Source organism: Rattus norvegicus, chromosome 7, assembly GCF_021556685.1.
Source record: "Rattus norvegicus strain SHRSP/BbbUtx chromosome 7, alternate assembly SHRSP_T2T, whole genome shotgun sequence".
Classification (NCBI taxonomy): domain Eukaryota; kingdom Metazoa; phylum Chordata; class Mammalia; order Rodentia; family Muridae; genus Rattus; species Rattus norvegicus.
In genome coordinates, this window is record NC_141540.1 from 121,655,532 (window position 1) to 121,675,267 (window position 19,736).

Consider the following 19,736-nt stretch of genomic DNA (forward strand, 5'->3'; position numbering starts at 1 on the left):
TAACTCTATCCTCCCTCTCCATCTCCCTGAGTTCAGAGGTTTGTTGCCTACAGTAGGTAGTTATTTACCTATTAATCTTCCCTCTAATCTACCTTCTAAAGAGGGCAGGGACAGGAAGAAAGTGCGAAGTCTCTACATCAGTGGGTTCTCAACCTTCCTAATGCTAGGACCCTTCAATACAGCTGCTCATGTTGTGGTGACCCCCAACCATAAGATTATTTTGTTGCTCCTTCACAACTGTAAATTTGCCACTGTTGTGAATCATAATGTGAATATGATGTGTGACCACCCCCCCTCCCAGCGGAGTCCCGACCCACAGGCACTGATCTAAAGTCTCTGACCAGGTTATTTCTATTAAAAACAAAGCCCGCTTCAGTCAGGGGCTGAAAGGGTGTCTAGTGGAGCCCCTACCTAGGAACATCAAGGTTGTGACTTCCGTCCACAGCACTACAAAAACAAATAGGCAAGACAAAACCCCATCCGTCGTGTTGGCACAGTAAAGCCATGCTTCAAAGTACTGCTCTGCTCTGCTCTGCTCTAAACACCTGGCAGTAGCAGCCATTGCTAGCCTCAAAAACAAGATTTAAAAAAAAACTGCACAGAGAAATACAAAGGAGAAAGCCACATGTGTGGCTGGAGCCACAGGGCTGCTGGGCTTTCTTGATCTGATGGTGAGGACCTGAACCACTTCGGTGTCAGAGATCTATCTCCCTTTGAGGTAAAGGTCTGTGTTTATGAAAAGAAAGTGAGAGGGGATGAGGGCACTCACTGCTCTCTGGGATAGATCTACTGAGAGCTACTTATATGGACCTAGAAGAGGGCACAACACAGCCTTACCACATGGAACTGGGTTAAGCCACCTGTTGGCCCTAGCCTGGGTCTGCATACCCTACTTCTACTCCAAGGCTCAAACTCCAAGCCACTTTGGTAAAGCCTGTCCTGGAGCCCCGCTGGGAACAGAGTAGATAAAACTGAGCAACCACGAAGGCCAAGTGAGCATGTGCGGCTGAAGACCCTCCTTGTCCATGAGTCTGAAGCCATCACTCTAACCCGTACTACAGTCAGTAAGACTAGTCCCACTCCATGAAACGTATCCAGCGGATCTTCTCTGCACAATCAGTATTCTGTAGGATTTTAAATTTTTCTTTAAAAGATGTCGAAGTAAACCATTGAGAAATTAGCACAGGGCGGGAGAGCTAGTTCAGAAGGTCAGACTGTTTCTTGCCCAAGCCTGACACCTAAGTTTGATCCCTGGAACCTGCATGCCAAGTGAGACAGACATGGCAGCTCACACCTATAATCCCTGCCCTCCTAGTGAAGTGGGAGGAGTCAAGAGAATCAGCAGCTCTGGTCCAGCTGGCACAGACAGAGTGGCAGAGTGACTGAAACAAGTGACCTGCCTCCAACAATGTGAAAGGAAGGAATGGAATCCCAAAAGTTGTCCAGACTGCTACACACATGCATGAGCATACACACACACACACACACACACACACACACACACACACACTCTCACACATACACACATACACACACACATTCACATACACATACACACACACACTCACACACACACATGCACACACCCACCCACACAAACACACATGCACACACATACACAGAAACACAAACACACATGCACACACACATGCACACAAACACACATGCACACACATGCACACACACATGCACACACATGCACACACACAAACAAACATGCACACGTGCACACCCACGCATACACTCTCACACACACATACGCACCCACCCACCCACACATACACATGCACACACACACGCACACACACTTAAAAGACAATGCACAGCTCAACTATGTAGACAAGAGCATGGAGTGATGAAGCAAACTCAAGATGAGCATAAAGGAAATAAGACCAGAGGAAAGAGTGGACAAACATCCCAGCAAGGAAGCTACAGTCAAATGGAGGCTAACCATAACCACCCTCACCATCCTACACTCAACAGCTGAAGAGAGCCGTGAGGAAAACAGCACCGTGTGTTCAAGGTACAGCAGCAGCCAGGCCACAAGAACAAAAGTAACTCAAAGCCATACAAGACAGACAGCAAGGCCCCAGTATACATCCAGAAGTTTCCAAAGAAGATAGTTAGGTAATAGTAAAAGAGCAGAGTTCAGAAAGACAAGTGCTGGGAACTACAGGTAATTCCTGAATCCTCACATCAAAATGATCTGCAAATGTGGCCAGGAAACCCTGACTGGGAAGCTCGCAGTCCCCAGGGGGAGAACCTGTGGCTATTATTTTACTAAACTGACTAAAGCATCAAAGTGCCTTCTAAATTCACTTATCTATGCCCATAATTAGTGCAGTTCTGACCTCATCAGAGAAACCTCTTTGTACAGAACCCATGCCTTTGGAAGCTCAACTGTAATGGGACATCTGCATCACACTTACTACAGAAAGACCATAGGAGCAGAGGACCAGGAGGACTGGAGCATACACTGCCTTCTGAACGAGACAGGACCACCGTACTTGTGACATCGCAGCAGCTGGGGCTGCCAGACCAAGACCTGCATGAGATCCAGCCAGTCAGCATTCCAGCACAGAGGCAAGAAGAACACATAAGTCCTTACCCCTACCTGGGGAGCTATGGACAGTTGATGGGAGACTTTTTAGAGTCAGTTTTCTTCAAGGGTGTGGTGTTCTGTAGGTAGACGCTCTAGTGGAAGACTCAATACTTAGCACAAAGTGGAACCAGTGGATTATTAAAAAAAAAAAAAGAATAAAAAGGCCTGGAGTTGGGGAGGGAGTGTGATTGGAGGGTTTCCAGAAGAGTTAAGGGAAGGAGTAGGGTGTGAATAAGATAAAAATATATTGTGTGCATGTATGAAGTACTCAAAAATTAATAAAATATTACTTTAAAAATTGTCTTTGTTCATACATATTTGTAATCCTATAAGCACACAGGAAGCTGAGGCAGGAGGATCACAAGTTCAAGACCAGCCAGGGCTACACAGGAGACTGCTTTAAAGGATCCAAAGGAACTGGTGAGAAAGCTCAATGGGTAAAGGAGCTTGTAGCCAGCAAACAGAGTTCTAGCCTCAGAATCCACATGGTGGAATAATAAAAATAGCAAATATTTTATGCTGATTCGGTGTGAGTATGTGCTGTGTGAATAGTAAAGGCCATGGTACTAGTGCGGAGGTCAGAGGACAACTTGCAGGAGTCGGCTCACTCGTTCCACCCTGTGGGATCTGAGGGTTGAACCCAGTGATCAGGCTTGGCACCAAGTGCTGTTCCCAGTGTTCTTCACTGCCAAGCCCCAAAAAATTAATTACAAAAATTCCGAGGCTCAATAGATTACATTTCCTGCACTACAAAATCAGAGTGGGGAAAACCAACCTCCATGTAAAGTCAGTAATGATAAACCTACACCTAGAAACACTGTTGGAAACAGGAGAGCCACAGCCCGCGGTCTCTCCAAGATGGCTTCTTTAGAGGGAGAGGAACAAAGGTAACCATCATTAGAATTTCAGGTTAAGACACTAGCGGGCCTGTCTTTCTTGGCTGTAGGTAGGTGCTGCAGTATTGAATTAAGCCCATGTCAGGACAAACTATATCTGGGCAGCATTTTCCTTGTTAAGAAAATTCTGAGAGGCTGGAGAGATGGCTCAGCGGTTAAGACCACTGGCTGCTCTTCCAGAGGACCTGAGTACAATTCCCAGCAACCACATGGTGGCTCACAACCATCTGTAATGGGATCTGATGCCCTCTTCTGGTGTGTCTGAAGACAGCTATAGTGTACTCATATGCATAAAATAAATAAATAAATCTTTTAAAAAAAGGTAGGAAGAAAGAAAGAAAATTCTGAATTTTGGGGCTGGAAAGATGGCTCAGTAATAATTAAGAACGCTGACTCTTCCAGAAAACCAGGTGCGAGTTCTAGCAACCACATAACAGCTTGAGACCCTTGACTGCTGCTCCAGAGGATCTGATGCCCTCTCTTGGCCTCTGTAGATACCGCGCGCGCGCGCACACACACACACACACACACACACACACACACACACACACACACACACACACAGTGCACAGACATACATGCAGGCAAAACACTCATACACATAAAAATAAATATTTTTTAAAAAGGAAACTATTAGCAAGAAATAGTTGTCTAAATAACATCGTTCATTGCTAAGTCTATGGCTGTGGTGTGAGAGTCCCTTGAACTATTAAAAACAGCATACTAATCACTATTGGTTTTTGCCATACTTTCCTGTTGGGTGCTTAAATCCATGTAAATGAACAAAATTAACCTTTTGGTTGTTGATTTGTTTTGTTTTGTTTGGTAAGACCAGTTGAGAATCTGGCCCTCAGGTCACTTGGCTTGAGAGGGGTTCTGGCTCCTCTGGTCTGTCTGTCTTGACTATTCTGCCCTTTGAGAGTAAGTCAAGTCCTTGCTTGACTGTGGCTTTGTCCGGAAACATGGACACAGTTACTCCTGTGCTGAGCCTTCTCTTTACCGAGCAGGCGCCAGTTAGTCTACCCAGTGGAGCCCCCATATTTAGAATAGAGAGATTATCTTAGAAGCTAACAGTCCAGTAGCTTCTGGACTTGAGGCCTTGGATGTGGCTATGCGGCCAGAGCTAGGATACCTTCTGTGTTTCTGACCCATCAACCTCTCTGCTTGAGTTGTGAGAAATGCCCAATTCTAATGGCACATTAACATTTTCATAGCTGATCTTCTGGGGTCCAGTGAATGGATACTGAAAAATCAATCATTACTTGTACTACTATTTCTCTAGGGTTGAGAAATGTTCTCCACCAATAGAGAAATGGAATAATGTCTTGGGACAACCCATCCAGAAAATTCTGTGAGAGGATACTGGGAGCATTGTAAATCAGACAATACTAAGAAAAAATAGGGCAACTCAAGTAGCTCAGAATTATCACCAACCATCAAAACTGTGCTTCTGGGTAGAGAAAAGGGAGTCCCATTAGGATATCTGTCTTCTTGCTAAGAAAGTGCCAAGGCAGTTGCCTTTTCTATGAGAATAGGGAATTATAGGTGACAGATTACAATTCTCTTAGTATTGCATTATCAAAAGAGAGATGAGGCCAGGCAGTGCGGCATATGCCTTTAATCCCAGCACTTGAAAGGCAGAGGCAGGAGGATCTTTGGGTTCTAGACCAGCCTGGTCTACAGAGAGAGTTCCGGGATAGCCAGGAAGCCAGAGCTACATAGAGAAACTGTAGTGTGTGTGTGTGTGTGTGTGTGTGTGTGTGTGTGTGTGTGTGTGTGTGTGTGAGAGAGAGAGAGAGAGAGAGAGAGAGAGAGAGAGAGAGAGTGAGTGTGACTGAATGAATGAAATGTCTTGGAAAAAAGGAGAAAATAGGCCAAGGCCTGATCTGGCTGAGACCCTTCATTTCACTGACCAAGTAGAGCTGAGGACCCACAAGTGGCCTGTCCACCTTCACTGCCTTGGCTGGGACTGAGAATTAACAGCAGGTCAAGTGTGATCTGGCTAGCTCCACCTTGAAGGAGGTTCTAGGAGGAGTTAGATGGGATGTTTCTTGGAGAAAGAAGCACTTGACGAAGGGGAGGAACTGGACTCCTAAAGAAGGCTTCACTGGGGACTGCTGCTTACAGACCGCTCGCCCTGATCAAATCACAGAGCTACATATCCACGTGTCCTTGTGGGCCCTATGTGTCCTCCTTGTGTACCCAGCACACCAGGAAGGAATCGGCGCCTGAGAAAAGGTAGACATTCCCTTCCAAGTGTCTTTAGTACCTAAGCTCAAGGTCATGATGCAGCGCCACGCTGCCAAGCCAGTCTCCCTGCCTCTCGGCATCCCGGGCCTTCCAGAGCATGTGGGAGTGTATCTGAGCCGCACACACACCTAGGAACATAAAGCCAAGGTGTGGAGGCTGTGGAGCTTCTTGGTTCTCTCTTAGCTTTACACCCTCTAAGTCTAATGTCAGCCTTCCAAGAGTTCTTGGGTTTTCTTGTTTTGTCGTTTTGAGACAGAGCCGAGACAGACTTGAAACTTGCTATGTAGCTGAGGCTAGCTTTGAACTCCTGATCCTCCTTAACTCCATAGTGTGCTCTTTGGACCAAGCACATGTCTCATGACTATTGTCCTGTACTCAACACCTGATTGTTTTAGACTTGGTCTTCCACTGAACCTGGAGCTCACTGAGCAGGCTGCTGGCCAGTGAGTCGCAGCAATGCCTTCCTGTCTCCCTTCAGTGCTACGAGTCTGGCTTTTCATGTGGGAACTAGGGAGTGAACTCAGGTCCCCACACTTGCTGCAAGCACTCTCCTCCAAACACTATTTGACACTTTTATGAGGACACACACACACACACACACACACACACACACATTTGTTTACTTGGACTTTGGACTTGATAAATATCAGCTGCTCAGTCTTCTAGATTACAAAATCTGTCTATAGCATGGGTTGGCCAGGCATAGGTGAGCTTTTTTATTATTATTTCTTTTTGTGGTACTGGCATCAAACCCAGGGCCTCACGCATGCTGGCAACCACTCTGCTACCACTGAGCTGCATCTCCAGCCCCTGATCCTCTTAGCCCCATTCTCCTGACTGATTTTTAAAGTCCTCTCTGTGATATTAGAATATTTAATTGTGGACTGCTGGCCACTTGGCGCTCTGTTTTCTATTCAGTGCTATTTGACACTAGATCATTTCTCCACCATGTATGGGCGAGTTCTTATAAAATTTGTAACTAATTAAATTAGATAAATCTAAAATATGTAAATCCCTAAATTTTCTTGGTAAAATATAAGAGGAAAAGAATTAAACAAATTTATAGAAGAAAAAATAGTCAAACAATAAAACAATCTTGGTCACTGGCACTAAATGATTGGCAAATGGTGAAAAGTCCCCAGCACGAGAGTCCTCCCCGCCCCGTAGCTGCACTTAATACATGGCTTGAGCCGTTCCCTAGGGACTAGTGTGTTGCCCTGGCTTCTCCAGTGTGACAGGGCAGCTGCAATCTCCAAGAGGCGGGCCTAGCGGGAGGGCTTACGTTAACTTGGGACCTCGATCTTGTAAAAGACCCGCAGTCTCTGGCTTCATGCTTTGAGATGGATTCCTTCCTCCCAGTTTTGGGACTCCAACTTCCATGAAGTTTTCTCTAGAGGTACTAGAACCCTGCCTCCAAACCCCTAGAACTGTGAGCTAACTGACCTCCTTTCTTTACAGAAATTGGTTGCCTTTGGCATTTTGTTTCAATAATAAAAATGGGATTAACACTCCCCCCGTTTCCTTTTACTCTTTTTCATGTCATTATTTACCATGGTGACTTATTATTATAAATAATGAAACAATTTTTCAAAGGTGACTTCCCCTGCCCACCCTCCATACACACTGTACCTGTGAGCCACCAGTCCTTTCTTTAGGCCTACAGAGGCACACTGGCCACCCAACCAGACTGTCAGTCATTCAGGAGGCAAATGTTCAACATCTCCCCATGAAAACCAAACATGCAAATAAAGGGACCTCATTATCACTCCCACCAACAGGGGTACACACACACACACACACACACACACACACACACACACACACACAGAGAGAGAGAGAGAGAGAGAGAGAGAGAGAGAGAGAATTTGCTGTAAATTGAGGTCTTAATGCCATATACTAGGGACATGATGGACAGGGGACAGGGCTAGGGCTGGCAGAGAACTGCATCCCTTACCCAGGACCACGGGCAAGGCCTTCCACCTGAGCACTCTGAGCTCTGTCTCTTTCATTGAGAGCGCATGTCCCAAGAAATGCAGGTAACAAAAGACTGGGCCCTAACAGTATCAGACTGACGGACGGCTTGTTATATGGCTGACCCTCAAACACATCTCTGATGCCAACAGGCACTCTCTGAGTTCATTATCAAGTCCACTTTACAAAGGAGAATAGCAAGGTTTGAGGTGATGAAGAACTCGCCCAAAGTCAGAGTGTTAGTGAGTTGGAGCAGAGACAGGCTCTGTAAAGTCAACAGTGCGCACCTCAATTCTTTGACTGACCTTAGCCTATGATCCATCGCTATTTATTTGATGAGAATACAGAGTAACAGTGTTGACACAGCACTGCCAACACTCGCCTGCCTCTCTCTTTTCTGTTTGCTTTTCTGCAGTTGCTGGGCACAATAAATAAGGAATACGACGGGGAAGACTACACAGGTGGGTGAAGGTCACTTTCAACTTTAAATGAATTCACGTCTTGCTTCTTGCTCTCACAATTATCAGTCCAACTCAATTTGTTGAAAGGGAACAAATGGCGGAAACACGCCACTGTGTTAAATAAACAACTGTGCTTAAATGCACCGTGATATAACTTAAAGCCACAGGCTCATGATGACCCAAAACCTGTAATGTGTTTGTTAAAGGAAATTATTTCTTCATAAAAAAAGACTGTTGCAGGGAATCTCTACAAATGTACTCAGGGAGCCTGCGTCCCTAGCCCTGCACCACTGAGCATCTACACCTGCATTTATTAGTCTTGCAACCACACATCAGATTAAAGTTTTGACTAGTGCTGTCTGTCCTGAGTAGGGGGGAAAAGAAAACAATAGGTCTGACCCACTCTGAAGCTAGAGAGTTTTCCTTCCATGGCACTTAGCTGCTGCCTCATGCTGGCTGAGAGCTGTCAGTCTCCTGCAACCCCACGTCTAGACGTCTCTGTACAAGGAGTAATGCTTCCACACTGCAGCTAATGCTTCCACTGCAGCTGTTTGACTTTGCAGCCGTGACTAATCACATCTGAAGCAAATACTCCTGCATTCAAAGGGGTGCTTTTCTTGCACTTTTGGTAATGAGTCCAACCTTTAATGCCCCAGCCATCTTTCCACCATGTATGGTAGTGGAAGGGATCTCTGTGAGTTCACTACATAGTGAGTTCCAGGGCAGGTGGGGCTATGTAGAGATACCCTATCTTAAAAGGAAAAAGGTTATTTTTCTCTCTTTCCTTGAACTTCTGTAAATAGCTCAGGTCTTTAGAGTTACTTACGGTTGCTTAGAAAGGAACAATCTTGGTTCTGCTTTCCCTCCGGCCCACACTGCCTATGTTCCTTCTCTGTCTAAATCTTTAAGAAATCAAATACCTGGTGTTTTCTTTCCTCCTCTGGGAACCTGAATCCAAACCTCCACAAGAGATTTTAGTCATTTATAGCCTAAGTATAGATATAAATATAAATAAAACACGATATTTCTAGAATACGTGCCTCTGTGCTTTGATGTACAGTTGTGATCGAGGGCTTAAAAGGCTTAGTTTGTTTAAGGTTTGGAGGGTGAATAAGTTCTTGGTGTGGCCCATCGCTGTTGGAGATGGGACAGAGAAGCAGAAGAACCCTGTGTACAAACTAGCCATGAATATGGCTATGAGCTGCCTTGTTTCCTAAGAGAGGGGCTGAGGATGGCCCTAGAAAGCCAATATAGCAATGTACCAATGTATGCTACTTCCAGGAAAAAGGCTTAACATAGCTTTCTAATAAGACTGAAATTTTGTGCTTGTAAAATGTGTCCATTTTTGAAATATGCCTTTAATTTAAATCTGTGGATACATGCAAAAATGGCCTATGTAAATAAAAGCAACTGCAATTTCACAACTCACTTAGTTCAGAATAAAAAGGCACTTAACAACCTATAATGAACATATTTTCAAAACTCTAGCTTTAGAAGAATATCACTGGGGCTGGAGAGATGGCTCAGCGGTTAAGAGCACTGACTGCTCTTCCAGAGGTCCTGAGTTCAAATCCCAACAACTACATAGTGCCTCACAAACATCTGTAATGGGATCTGATGCCCTCTTCTGCTGTGGATGAAGACAATGTATGTACACACACACACACACACACACACACACACACACACACACACACTAAAATAAATCTTAAAAGAAAAAGAAGAGTATCACTGAACGTCCTGATACATGCCTTTAATCCCAACACTTAGGGGGCAGAGCCAGGTGGATCTCTGTGAGTTCGAGGCCAGCCTGGTCTACAAAGCAAGTCCAGGACAACCAGGGCTGGTTACACCGAGAAACCCTGTCTTGAAAAACAAAACCATATTTGTCTAAGTGTATGATTTGGTAGTATGACAAGTTTCACATTTCATTGGGTATTTTCTAAACAATTTTAATTAAGAAGCACATTCTAGAAGTTCAACGAACCCTGGTTAAGGTATTTTATAGGCTCAGTTATGACAGGATGTTTAGCATAGTAACAGAACATGACTAAGTGGGGTGCATTCATGACTCATGGGATGCACAAGTTCTAGTTGCGTTCAGTTTATTGGTTGTGCAGCCTTACATCCCCTGAGCCTTACCTCATTGTCTCTGTTAGAGATGATATTCCCAGCAGAACCCTTCCCCTAGGATATGTTCTAAGGTATCCAGTAGGTGCCTCAAGCTATGGATAGTCCAAACCCTACAGATGCTTTTCCTACATCTGTGTGCTTGTGGTGATGTCCAGTTATAAATCCCAGTTCTTTCTGTTGGGGGAGAGATAGGATTAGAACTGTTTTTTAAACAGACCAGAGCACTCTACCTTTCTTAAGCTCTTCTCTCAGGGAAAGGTGTTAACTAGCACTAATCTGATAGGCTATGCTGAACCTCACCAATCCAGGAGAAGAGAAATACCCAACTCTAAACTACACAGTCTAGCGGTCCCACCACTGAAGAGGGGGCAGGAGGGGTAAGTGGAAAGACAGGTGACGCTCATGCCCGAAGCACAGGCTCACTAAAACAGACCTAGCAAGCACATTCTCACTGCCTCCTCTCCTTACCAAGACACCACTGTAGTCCCACCCACTTGTTCATCAAGCCCAGTGATTGGAGAAGATTTACAAGACAGACTGAAAGGCAAGAAGCACAGTCTGAAGACAGAACAAGCATGAAAAGTACCATCAAACCTGGCAGGGATGCTGGAATCGCCATGAAACCTCGAAGGCTGAGAGGCAGGCAGTACTCAGGGATAACAGGGCGGTGAGCAATGATAGAGACGCAGCACAGGCAGGGGTGGAAAAGCAACGAGAACCAAAAGGAAAGCATGACGATGAAAAAACACCCAAGAGCACCTTTAGACAGGACATGGCTGAGCAAAGAACATTCCAGGTTGAGAACATCTCTGGAGAAACTCAGAGAGAAATGCATGAATAAGAAACAGAGCGGAATATCCATACCTGCAGGACAGCCATGACTTAATGGCTGTTGGTGGAGATTGAAGAGAGAGGGAAAGAAACTAACAGACCAAATACGCAGCGACAGCCAAGTGAGGGCATGTCAGACTGTGGTCCAGGTTAGCTCAGAAAAGGACCTGGCTTATCCTTTTCAAACCCCAGAAAATCAAAGGTACAGGAAGAAGTCAGACGGGTAGAAAGCCTTCCCCATAAAGGAGCAAAGGCAAGACTCATATTCACCATCTCCTTAGAAACCATGCAACCAGGAGGGAAACGACAAGAAATATTAAAACTGATGCAAGAGAAAGCACCAGGCTAGAGTTCTGCACCCTGTGAATGCCCTTCGAATGAGAAGGGGAAATGGTTTCTCCAACCGAAACTCAGGGATCTGCTGTCAGAGCTCTTGCCTGGAAAGGAATGTTCAAAGAACTTCTTTAATAAGAAGTAAAACAGCAAAGGCCAGAAGCAGATCTTCATGGCAGAAGAAAGCACCAGAGTCAGTGTAAGTGAAAGGAAAACAAACATGTTTCCTTTCCTATTCTTTATGAATCTCACAGCAGTGTTTTTCAGAATCATAACTAACGCTGGGGCTGGATGCAGCTCAGTTGGTAGAATGCTTGCCTAGCACACAGGGAGCCCTCAGTACCGACTCCAGTACTTTGCAAACCTGGCTTGGTGGTCCATAGCTGTAATCCCAGTAGTACTTGGGAGGTGTGTGCAGGAGGATCCAAAGTCCAAAGTCATTCTTGGCTCCAGGGTGAGTTCAAGGGCCAGCCTGGCTATGTGAGAGCCTATTGCAATGGTGGTAAGAATATATTTGTTATGTATCTGCAAAATGAATGATGGCAATAATATAAGGTATCAGAGGGAAAACTAGAATTACCTTGTTCTTATAAGATACTAACATTACCCACAAGGTTGTGTAGCATGCACTAGTCAGCGCTCCCTAGCTGTAACACATACCAACTTAAACAGAGGACAGATTTATTTGGACTCTTGCTGTTAGAAGTTTCAGGCCATGGGGTTGTTGAGAAATAGCTCAGTGATGAAGAGTCCTGAGTTCAATTCCAAGCAACCACATGGTGGCTCACAACCATCTGTAATGAGATCTGATGCCCTCTTCTGGTGTGTCTGAAGACAGCTACAATGTACTTATATATGATACATAAATAAATCTTTAAAAAAAAGTTTCAGGTCATGATGACTGATTGGTCCTTCTGCTTTAGGGCCTACAATAAGGCACAATGTGGTTTTTTAATACAAACAAACAACAAAACAACTATTCACCTCATGAAACATGAAACATGAAAGAGAAGAGAAAGGGACTAGGGTCTCATAAATCCTCCTCAAAGTTGTGCTATCGATGGCTTCCCACTAGGCTCTACCTCTTGAAAGGTCCACCACCTACTCCCTAATAGTGCCACTGACCAAAAACCAAGCCTCTCAGATATTTAACCAAACCATAGCATAGTGTTATTTAATAATGATGCCAGACCAGCTGTAATGTATACTACAAACTGCAAGGTCCACAAAAATGAGTGAAAAGGATGTAGAGCTGACACACCAGAGAAGAGAAAGTGAGATCATATAAAACTGCCAATTAAACACAAAGACAGTTGGTATACATCATGTCTTATATTTAAGCACCAGTAAAGGAAGGAAAGGGAGGGAGGGAGGGAGGAGACAAAAACCAAAGTCAACAGATTGAAACCATGAGAAAAATGGCAGGTATTTATCCCACTATCAGAAATCAGTCCGAGTACTAGTGAGCTAAGTCGCCCATTAAAGGACAGAAATGGCCCCAAGAAGCAAGATCCAACTAAATGTTGTTTGCAAGAAGTTTTAAATATAAAAACATACTAAGAATTAGAAGTAAATGGAGAAGCTGGGTATAGTGGCTTGTACTTGTAGTCGTAGATACTGGGCAGACTAAGACAGGAGGACAGCAAGTTGTAGGCTGGTCTGAGTAGCAAAGTGAGACACTCTTTAGGGGTCAGGAAGATGAACTAGCCTGATATGGCTGTTCCTGAAGAAAAAGTCTTACATTTACCAGCAACAGAGATAGATCAATGACTAAAGACCACAACAACCTGAACAACCACAAGGACCTGAGTTCAGCTTCCAGCACCCACATTACAAGCTGGATATGTTCTCTCACAAGCCTATGTCCCAGCACTGTGAAGAACGGAGGTGGGAAGATTGGTGGGGCTGGCTCACTACTAGCCTGGCTGAGAAACATAAACCCTGTGCTCAGAGAGACCCTGGCTCAAAGGAATAAGGCAGCGACTGATAGAAGAGGACGCTGATGCCCTCCCCTGGCCTCAGTACACACACACACACACACACACACACACACACACACACACACACACACACACACACACACACACGGGGATGGGGGTGGTAAGAAAAACTATTTTGTCTATGAATAGCCTTTCAAAGACTCATGCCCCATGATTAAAAAATAATAAACCTATAAGTATATACCAGACTAACACTAATCAAAAGAAAGCATGAGCAGCTATAGCGAGCATAACTAATCTCAGATGCATCAGAACTCAGACCAAGGAAGCTCGTCCATGGTAAGAAGGGCACTGCATGGCAGTATAGGTGTCGTTCTCTGAGCAGACAAAACAGTCCTTAGCACTGACACATCCAACAAGAGCCTCACAATCCACAGAGAGAAGCTAATGGACTAGACCTTTATAGGCTACTTCCTTCTCATCAAGCTCACACAGAACAGTCACCAAGACAGGCCATGTTCTAAGCCAGGGCACATATCAATACATCTACAAGAATATAAAATCACACAGTATCTGTTTTCAGACCATGGCAAAATTACTCTAGACATCAGCAAAAAGACAGCTAGAAAATCCAAAAATATTTGGAAATTAAACAACACAACTCTGAATAATACATGGGTTAAAGAATAAAGAAGGGGGAAAGCAAAACTGACTTTAATTGAGTGGAATGAAAATTCAGCTTATTAAACTTTGTGGGGTGCAGTCAAAGTAGATCCCCCAAAAAACATACCAGGAGAACAGCAAAATTAGGGGTCGACCAACGAAGCCAGAAGTCTCTTTTTCTTCTTAAAGAGAATCTGGTCTCTTGCCGATCTGTGAGTCAAACAGGCTTCCAGTGAGAATTACTTGGGTCACAAAGCGTGTTCTTGGACTTTCTGAGAGACAGTGAACTACACCTCTTTCCTTCTCTTATCCAGTAACAACATTTTTTTTCTTTTTTTTCAGAGCTGGGGACTGAACTCAGGGCCTTGCGCTTGCTAGGCAAGCGCTCTACCACTGAGCTAAATCCCCAACCCCTGGTAACAACATTTTTATCCAACACTTTTTTGATGGTCCAAGACCTTATTTTGGGTGCCTCCTTTTTTTTTTAAATGTGTGAAAGTTTGATGGTAAAAAGAAAACTCACACATGGTGTGTGCCCTAGGAATCTGGTTAAGGAGATTACATAGACATCTAACACATATATCCACACAGCAGATCCTAAAAGGCACCATGCTGACATGAATAAAACAATACAGCACACACTATTACTCAGGGAGGGGAAGGAGAGTGGGCATACTCGGGAAAGGGTCTCTGAGGGGGACTGGAAGACTAAAGGGTCATTCGACATCAAGAAATGAATATTTTTGAGGGGAAAGAACTTCTGGGGTACAATACAAAGTAATACATTAGCAGAGCTTGTTGACAGAGCAACAATGAGATGAGATAAAAGCACAAAGACAGGTTGGGAGCCAACCTCCTGACTAGAAACCCATCAATAACACCTTTCAGCACATCCGCCATCCTCACAGAGGCACACTGCAACATAAACTGAATTGTGCCAAGATTGTCATTTATTAGTAAATATTCAGTTAACAAATGTGACGTGTGCCAACGCCCCTTCCAGAGTGAACAGATACATGCCTGATGTCCCTATGGACACGCCAGCGCTGATCCTCTGTGGACAAGCCAGCTCTCATCTGAGGTTTCCTTGCTGTTTTAGGGATGACCAGTCCCTGAGGAACCTGCAGTGTTGGTCCTAAGCTCAAGTGTTAGAGAATCTGAAAACTTCCATGAAGACGGATTTAAATGTGCTCAAACCCGTGTTCACAGAAAAGCTGTAGTGAATGCATAAACAGGCCTGTCTGGATATTTGTGATTCTGTACTTCTCAAGTTCCTTCTTCAGAATAGTTCCTGAGCTCTTTAGAGCAGGAAGTAGCCTCTCTGCTTTACAGAGTCCTCCAAGTTCTTAGTCCAGTGATAAAATAGCTGTCCCGGAATTTTCAAGGGGAAACCTGCAAATTTAAATTAGCATTGTTTAACCTTGCAAAAATGAATTGATATCATAATTCAGGAAGAACTGGATTTGAGCCTGGACTGCATAGTAAAACAGTGAGACCTTAATCAAATAAATAAATAAAAACTTAATCATCATGGAAGTTGATTTGTATAAAAATTTCCGAATGAATCAAGCACAGCAGGATAAAAACTCATGGAGAGTTCTTCAATTTCATCGCTAAGCCCAAAACCTAATCTAAAACAAACACTTAAAAGGTAAGATGCACACCATGATTAAATCTGATTTATGCTAGGAATGCAGAAAATCAAGGTCGTAGACCATATTCACAGGATAAAAGGATTTTTAAAACACATAATCACCTTGAAAGATGCATAAAAAGCATTGACAACACTCAACATGATTTCTTAGTTTTAAAATACACTCAAGGGCCAGTGGGATAGATCAGAAGGTAAAGGGCCTGCCACCACGCCTGATGACCCAATTATCCCCAAAACCATTGCGGATGCTAGAGGGAGAGAACTGACTCCTGAAAACTGTCCTCAGACCTCTGCACACACACACACACACACACACACACACACACGCACACACGCACACACACGCACACACGCACACACACGCACACACGCACACACTAGAATAGTAATAGTGATAATAAAGTTAAAATATACTTAACGCATCAGGAACATAATAAAACCTATTCAGCCTGAGCAAATATAAAAAGCCCACAGCTAACCAATATGGTATCACATCCCTGTAATCCTAGCATTCAAGATGGAGGCTGAGGCAGGAGGACTGTGAGTTCCAGGCTAGCCTGAGCGAAATAGTGAGACCCTGTCTCAAAACAAAAAAGAAAGGAAGAAAAAAAAATAGGTAACATCATATTTAATGCCTGAAAACTTTTCTCCTAAAACTAAGATCAAGGGAAGGCTGTCTACTCTCACCATGGAGAGAATACCATGACCAAAATAACTTACAAAAGGAAGGTCTTGCTTGTCTTATGGTGCCAATGGGTAAGAGTCCGCCATAATGGGAAACATGGCAGTGATTAGGCACAGTGGTCAGAGCAGGAAGCTCTTCCAGCCACTGTGCCAACCCACTGCTATGCCTTCCTGCTGTGACAGTCTCTCCTTGTAGTCCTGGCTATCTCTGAATTCCCTGTGAAGGAAGACCAGGCTGACTTGAACTTACAGAGAATCTCCTGCTCTGTCTCCTGAGTGCTGGAATTCAAAGCAGGTAACACCATGGCCGGCCTATGCCCAGACCGTATGGAGCATTTTCTCAACTAAGGCTCCCTCCTCTCAGATGGCTATAACTGATGTCAGGTTGACATCACACATATATTACCAATCTACCTAAAGATACCTATAACACACATAAGTCAGTATATAACTATATGTATGTAGTTTAAATGAAAATGTCCAATCTGGGCTGACCACACTCTCTCCCAAGAGCCACAGATTATCTAACAACAACAACCAGGCATGAGAAGCCCTCTTTTGAGTTGTTAGCCAGGGTTGTCCAAGAGAACCTTAAACACAAACATTATAGGCTACTCTGCTGTCCTTGGTTGCCCCCAGGAGGTAGAAGGTAAGCCCTGTCCCTGAAGACACCATGCATTTCAGACACTCAGGCCCCAGCACCTGAGCTGGCTCTGACCTGAAAGCCTCCTCCTTCAGGACTAGTTTTCATGGTGCCAGAAGGTGACGTTCAGCTTCCCAAGGAGGGTGACAACCAACAGTGTACCCAGCTGTGATGCCAACGACCACATCAACAAGCAGCATGACACAATGGTGCTAAGGGTGAGGTAGTGACCTGCACACTGGGGCAGTAACCAACAGCTTTCTGATTGGGCTTAAGACTGCTCAACAAGAAGGAAGTCGTGCCTGGCTCTGGAAACCTAGCCGACTACTCAAGGGCACTGAAGTCATGGATCTTGGAGGAGAGCCTACAACTGTCATTTTACTAATCCAGTATAATCCCTAACTAGATTTGAAATATTTATCTTCATACTCACAGCTAAGTGTAGTTCTCATGCTTCATTGAGGAAACGTCTCTTTGCCACAGAGGGAACCCATTGTAGAACAGCCAATCAAAAGGCAGTTGTTAGAGCCAGAGGAACAGGGAGTTTGCTGAGAGATGATGCCTCCTGGAAATAACAGAAGCTACACCCATCAAGTCTCACCAACATGGTTGCCTAAGTAAGACCTGAATATGGACAATACCAATAGACGAGCTAACCTGGAGGGAAGAAAGCTCGTGAAGCCTCAACCATAGACAAAGAACTACAGGTAACTAAAAATGCTGAGAGCTGGAGAAATATTCACTAGAGAAGAGCACACCAATTAGTTATCCAACACCAAATGGTCAGCTATGAATACATATACACACAGGCAACATTTTATAGACTGATCAGGTTGCATTTGTCTGTTTAAGAATATACTCTTTCGGCTGCCATGGCGCCTGTGAAAAAGCTTGTGGCGAAGGGGGGCAAAAAAAAGAAGCAGGTTTTGAAGTTACCCTTGACTGCACTCACCCTGTAGAAGATGGAATCATGGATGCTGCCAATTTTGAGCAGTTCCTCCAGGAGAGGATCAAGGTGAACGGGAAAGCTGGTAACCTTGGCGGAGGGGTTGTGACCATCGAGCGGAGCAAGAGCAAGATCACTGTCACTTCTGAGGTGCCTTTCTCCAAAAGGTATTTGAAATATCACACCAAAAAATATTTGAAGAAGAACAACCTCCGAGACTGGCTGCGCGTCGTCGCCAACAGCAAGGAGAGCTACGAGCTGCGCTACTTCCAGATCAACCAGGACGAGGAGGAGGAGGAGGAGAAGGAGGAAGAAGAGGAGGAAGAGGAGGAGGAGGAGGAGGAGGAGAAGGAGGAAGAAGAGGAGGAAGAGGAGGAGGAGGAGGAGGAGGAGGAGGAGGATTAAGACACATCGGTCTGCCATGTTTTGTATTAATTCATAAATAAAATTTAGGAACAAAAAAAAGAATATACTCTCTCATGGATCATAGGCTCTGATATGGTCTAGTTGGACAAAGGGAGCAGAGACAATGGGAATGGGGGTTTGGGGGTGTTCAGAAGCCCTGTGAGTACGTTTTGTGAATAGCCACCACAGGACTAGCTATTAGATGGCAGATCAACTTTACTTACAGTGATTTAAGGCTTATAAAGTTCTGGGGGACTGAGGGTAGGAACATCCAGGATGAGCAAATGTCATTGGCTGAGGGTACCGAAATGCCTCATTAGCATGGGGAAGCATTTCAGGAATCGCAGGTGCTAGCTGACCAGGAGAAAGGACATGGAGTAATCTAATTAAGGCTACCTGACATTCCTCAGGTAGAGGCATATGTGGGGCTTAGAATTCCCTAAACAAGATCCAAGAAGGTAACCTCCATTAATGAAGGGAGTCTCCCAAATTCACCTACCCTAGAGGCTATCTAGTCATGGTAGATTTTGACCTTAATCAGCCAGATTTTCCCACAAAAGGGGCCAGAAATTTTAAAGAGCAAGGCCCGAGTATGTTGGAGAGTTTGGAAGGAGGAGAGAAATGATATAATTATAAACTCAAAAAGTAAAAAAAATTAAAGAAAAATTCATAATAAGATAGCAATGCTTCCCCAATTTGTCTAGAGAGCCAATGCAATCCCAACCAAAGCTTTATCTGCCATTTGTTTGAATAGAAACTGAGAAGTTGACACTAAAACCACAAAGAAATGCAAGGGACCTTGAATAAATAAAATGTATTTAAAAGGAAGACTGGAGTTGAAGTTCTTACACTTCTTGATTTCGAATATTACTAAAGATAGAGCAATGTGCTGGCATATGAAGAGACACACAGATGTGTGAGGACGCTGATTACAGAAATCACTTTCATAAGGGGCCAGTGTACTCAACAGGGAAGAGTATTTGTTTCAACAGGTTTGGTGAGGCATCTATGTGTGAAAATATTGAAGTAGGCTCCCTAGCATACAGAAATATTTAGTCCACAGAAATCCAAGATCTGAATAAGAGAGTAAGTGTGCTGGCTAGTTTTACATCAACTTGACACAAGCTAGAGTCACCTGAAAGGAGGGAACCTCTGAGAATAAGATTAGGCTGCAGGACATTTTCTTAGTGACTGATTAGGGAGGGCCCAGGCCATTGTGAATGGTGCCATCCCTGGGCTGGTGGCCTTGGGTTGAATAAGAACACAGTCTGAGAAAGCCAGGGGAAGCACACCAATAAGAAGCATCCCTCCACGGCCTCCTCAT

The 19,736-nt window shown here is 44.3% G+C and overlaps 1 protein-coding gene and 1 pseudogene across 4 annotated transcripts in view; one reads left to right on the top strand and one right to left on the bottom strand.

Moving 5' to 3' along the window:
• Enthd1 (ENTH domain containing 1) overlaps positions 1-19,736 on the bottom strand; it is a 114,731-nt gene that overhangs the window by 86,781 nt on the left and 8,214 nt on the right. Inside the window, exon 1 of one of the 4 annotated variants that reach the window (XM_087559096.1) lies at positions 17,137-17,210. The gene's annotated coding sequence lies outside the window, so the exon portion shown is untranslated. 4 annotated transcript variants of the gene reach the window in all.
• Rpl22l1-ps3 (ribosomal protein L22 like 1, pseudogene 3) lies at positions 17,925-18,412 on the top strand (annotated as a pseudogene).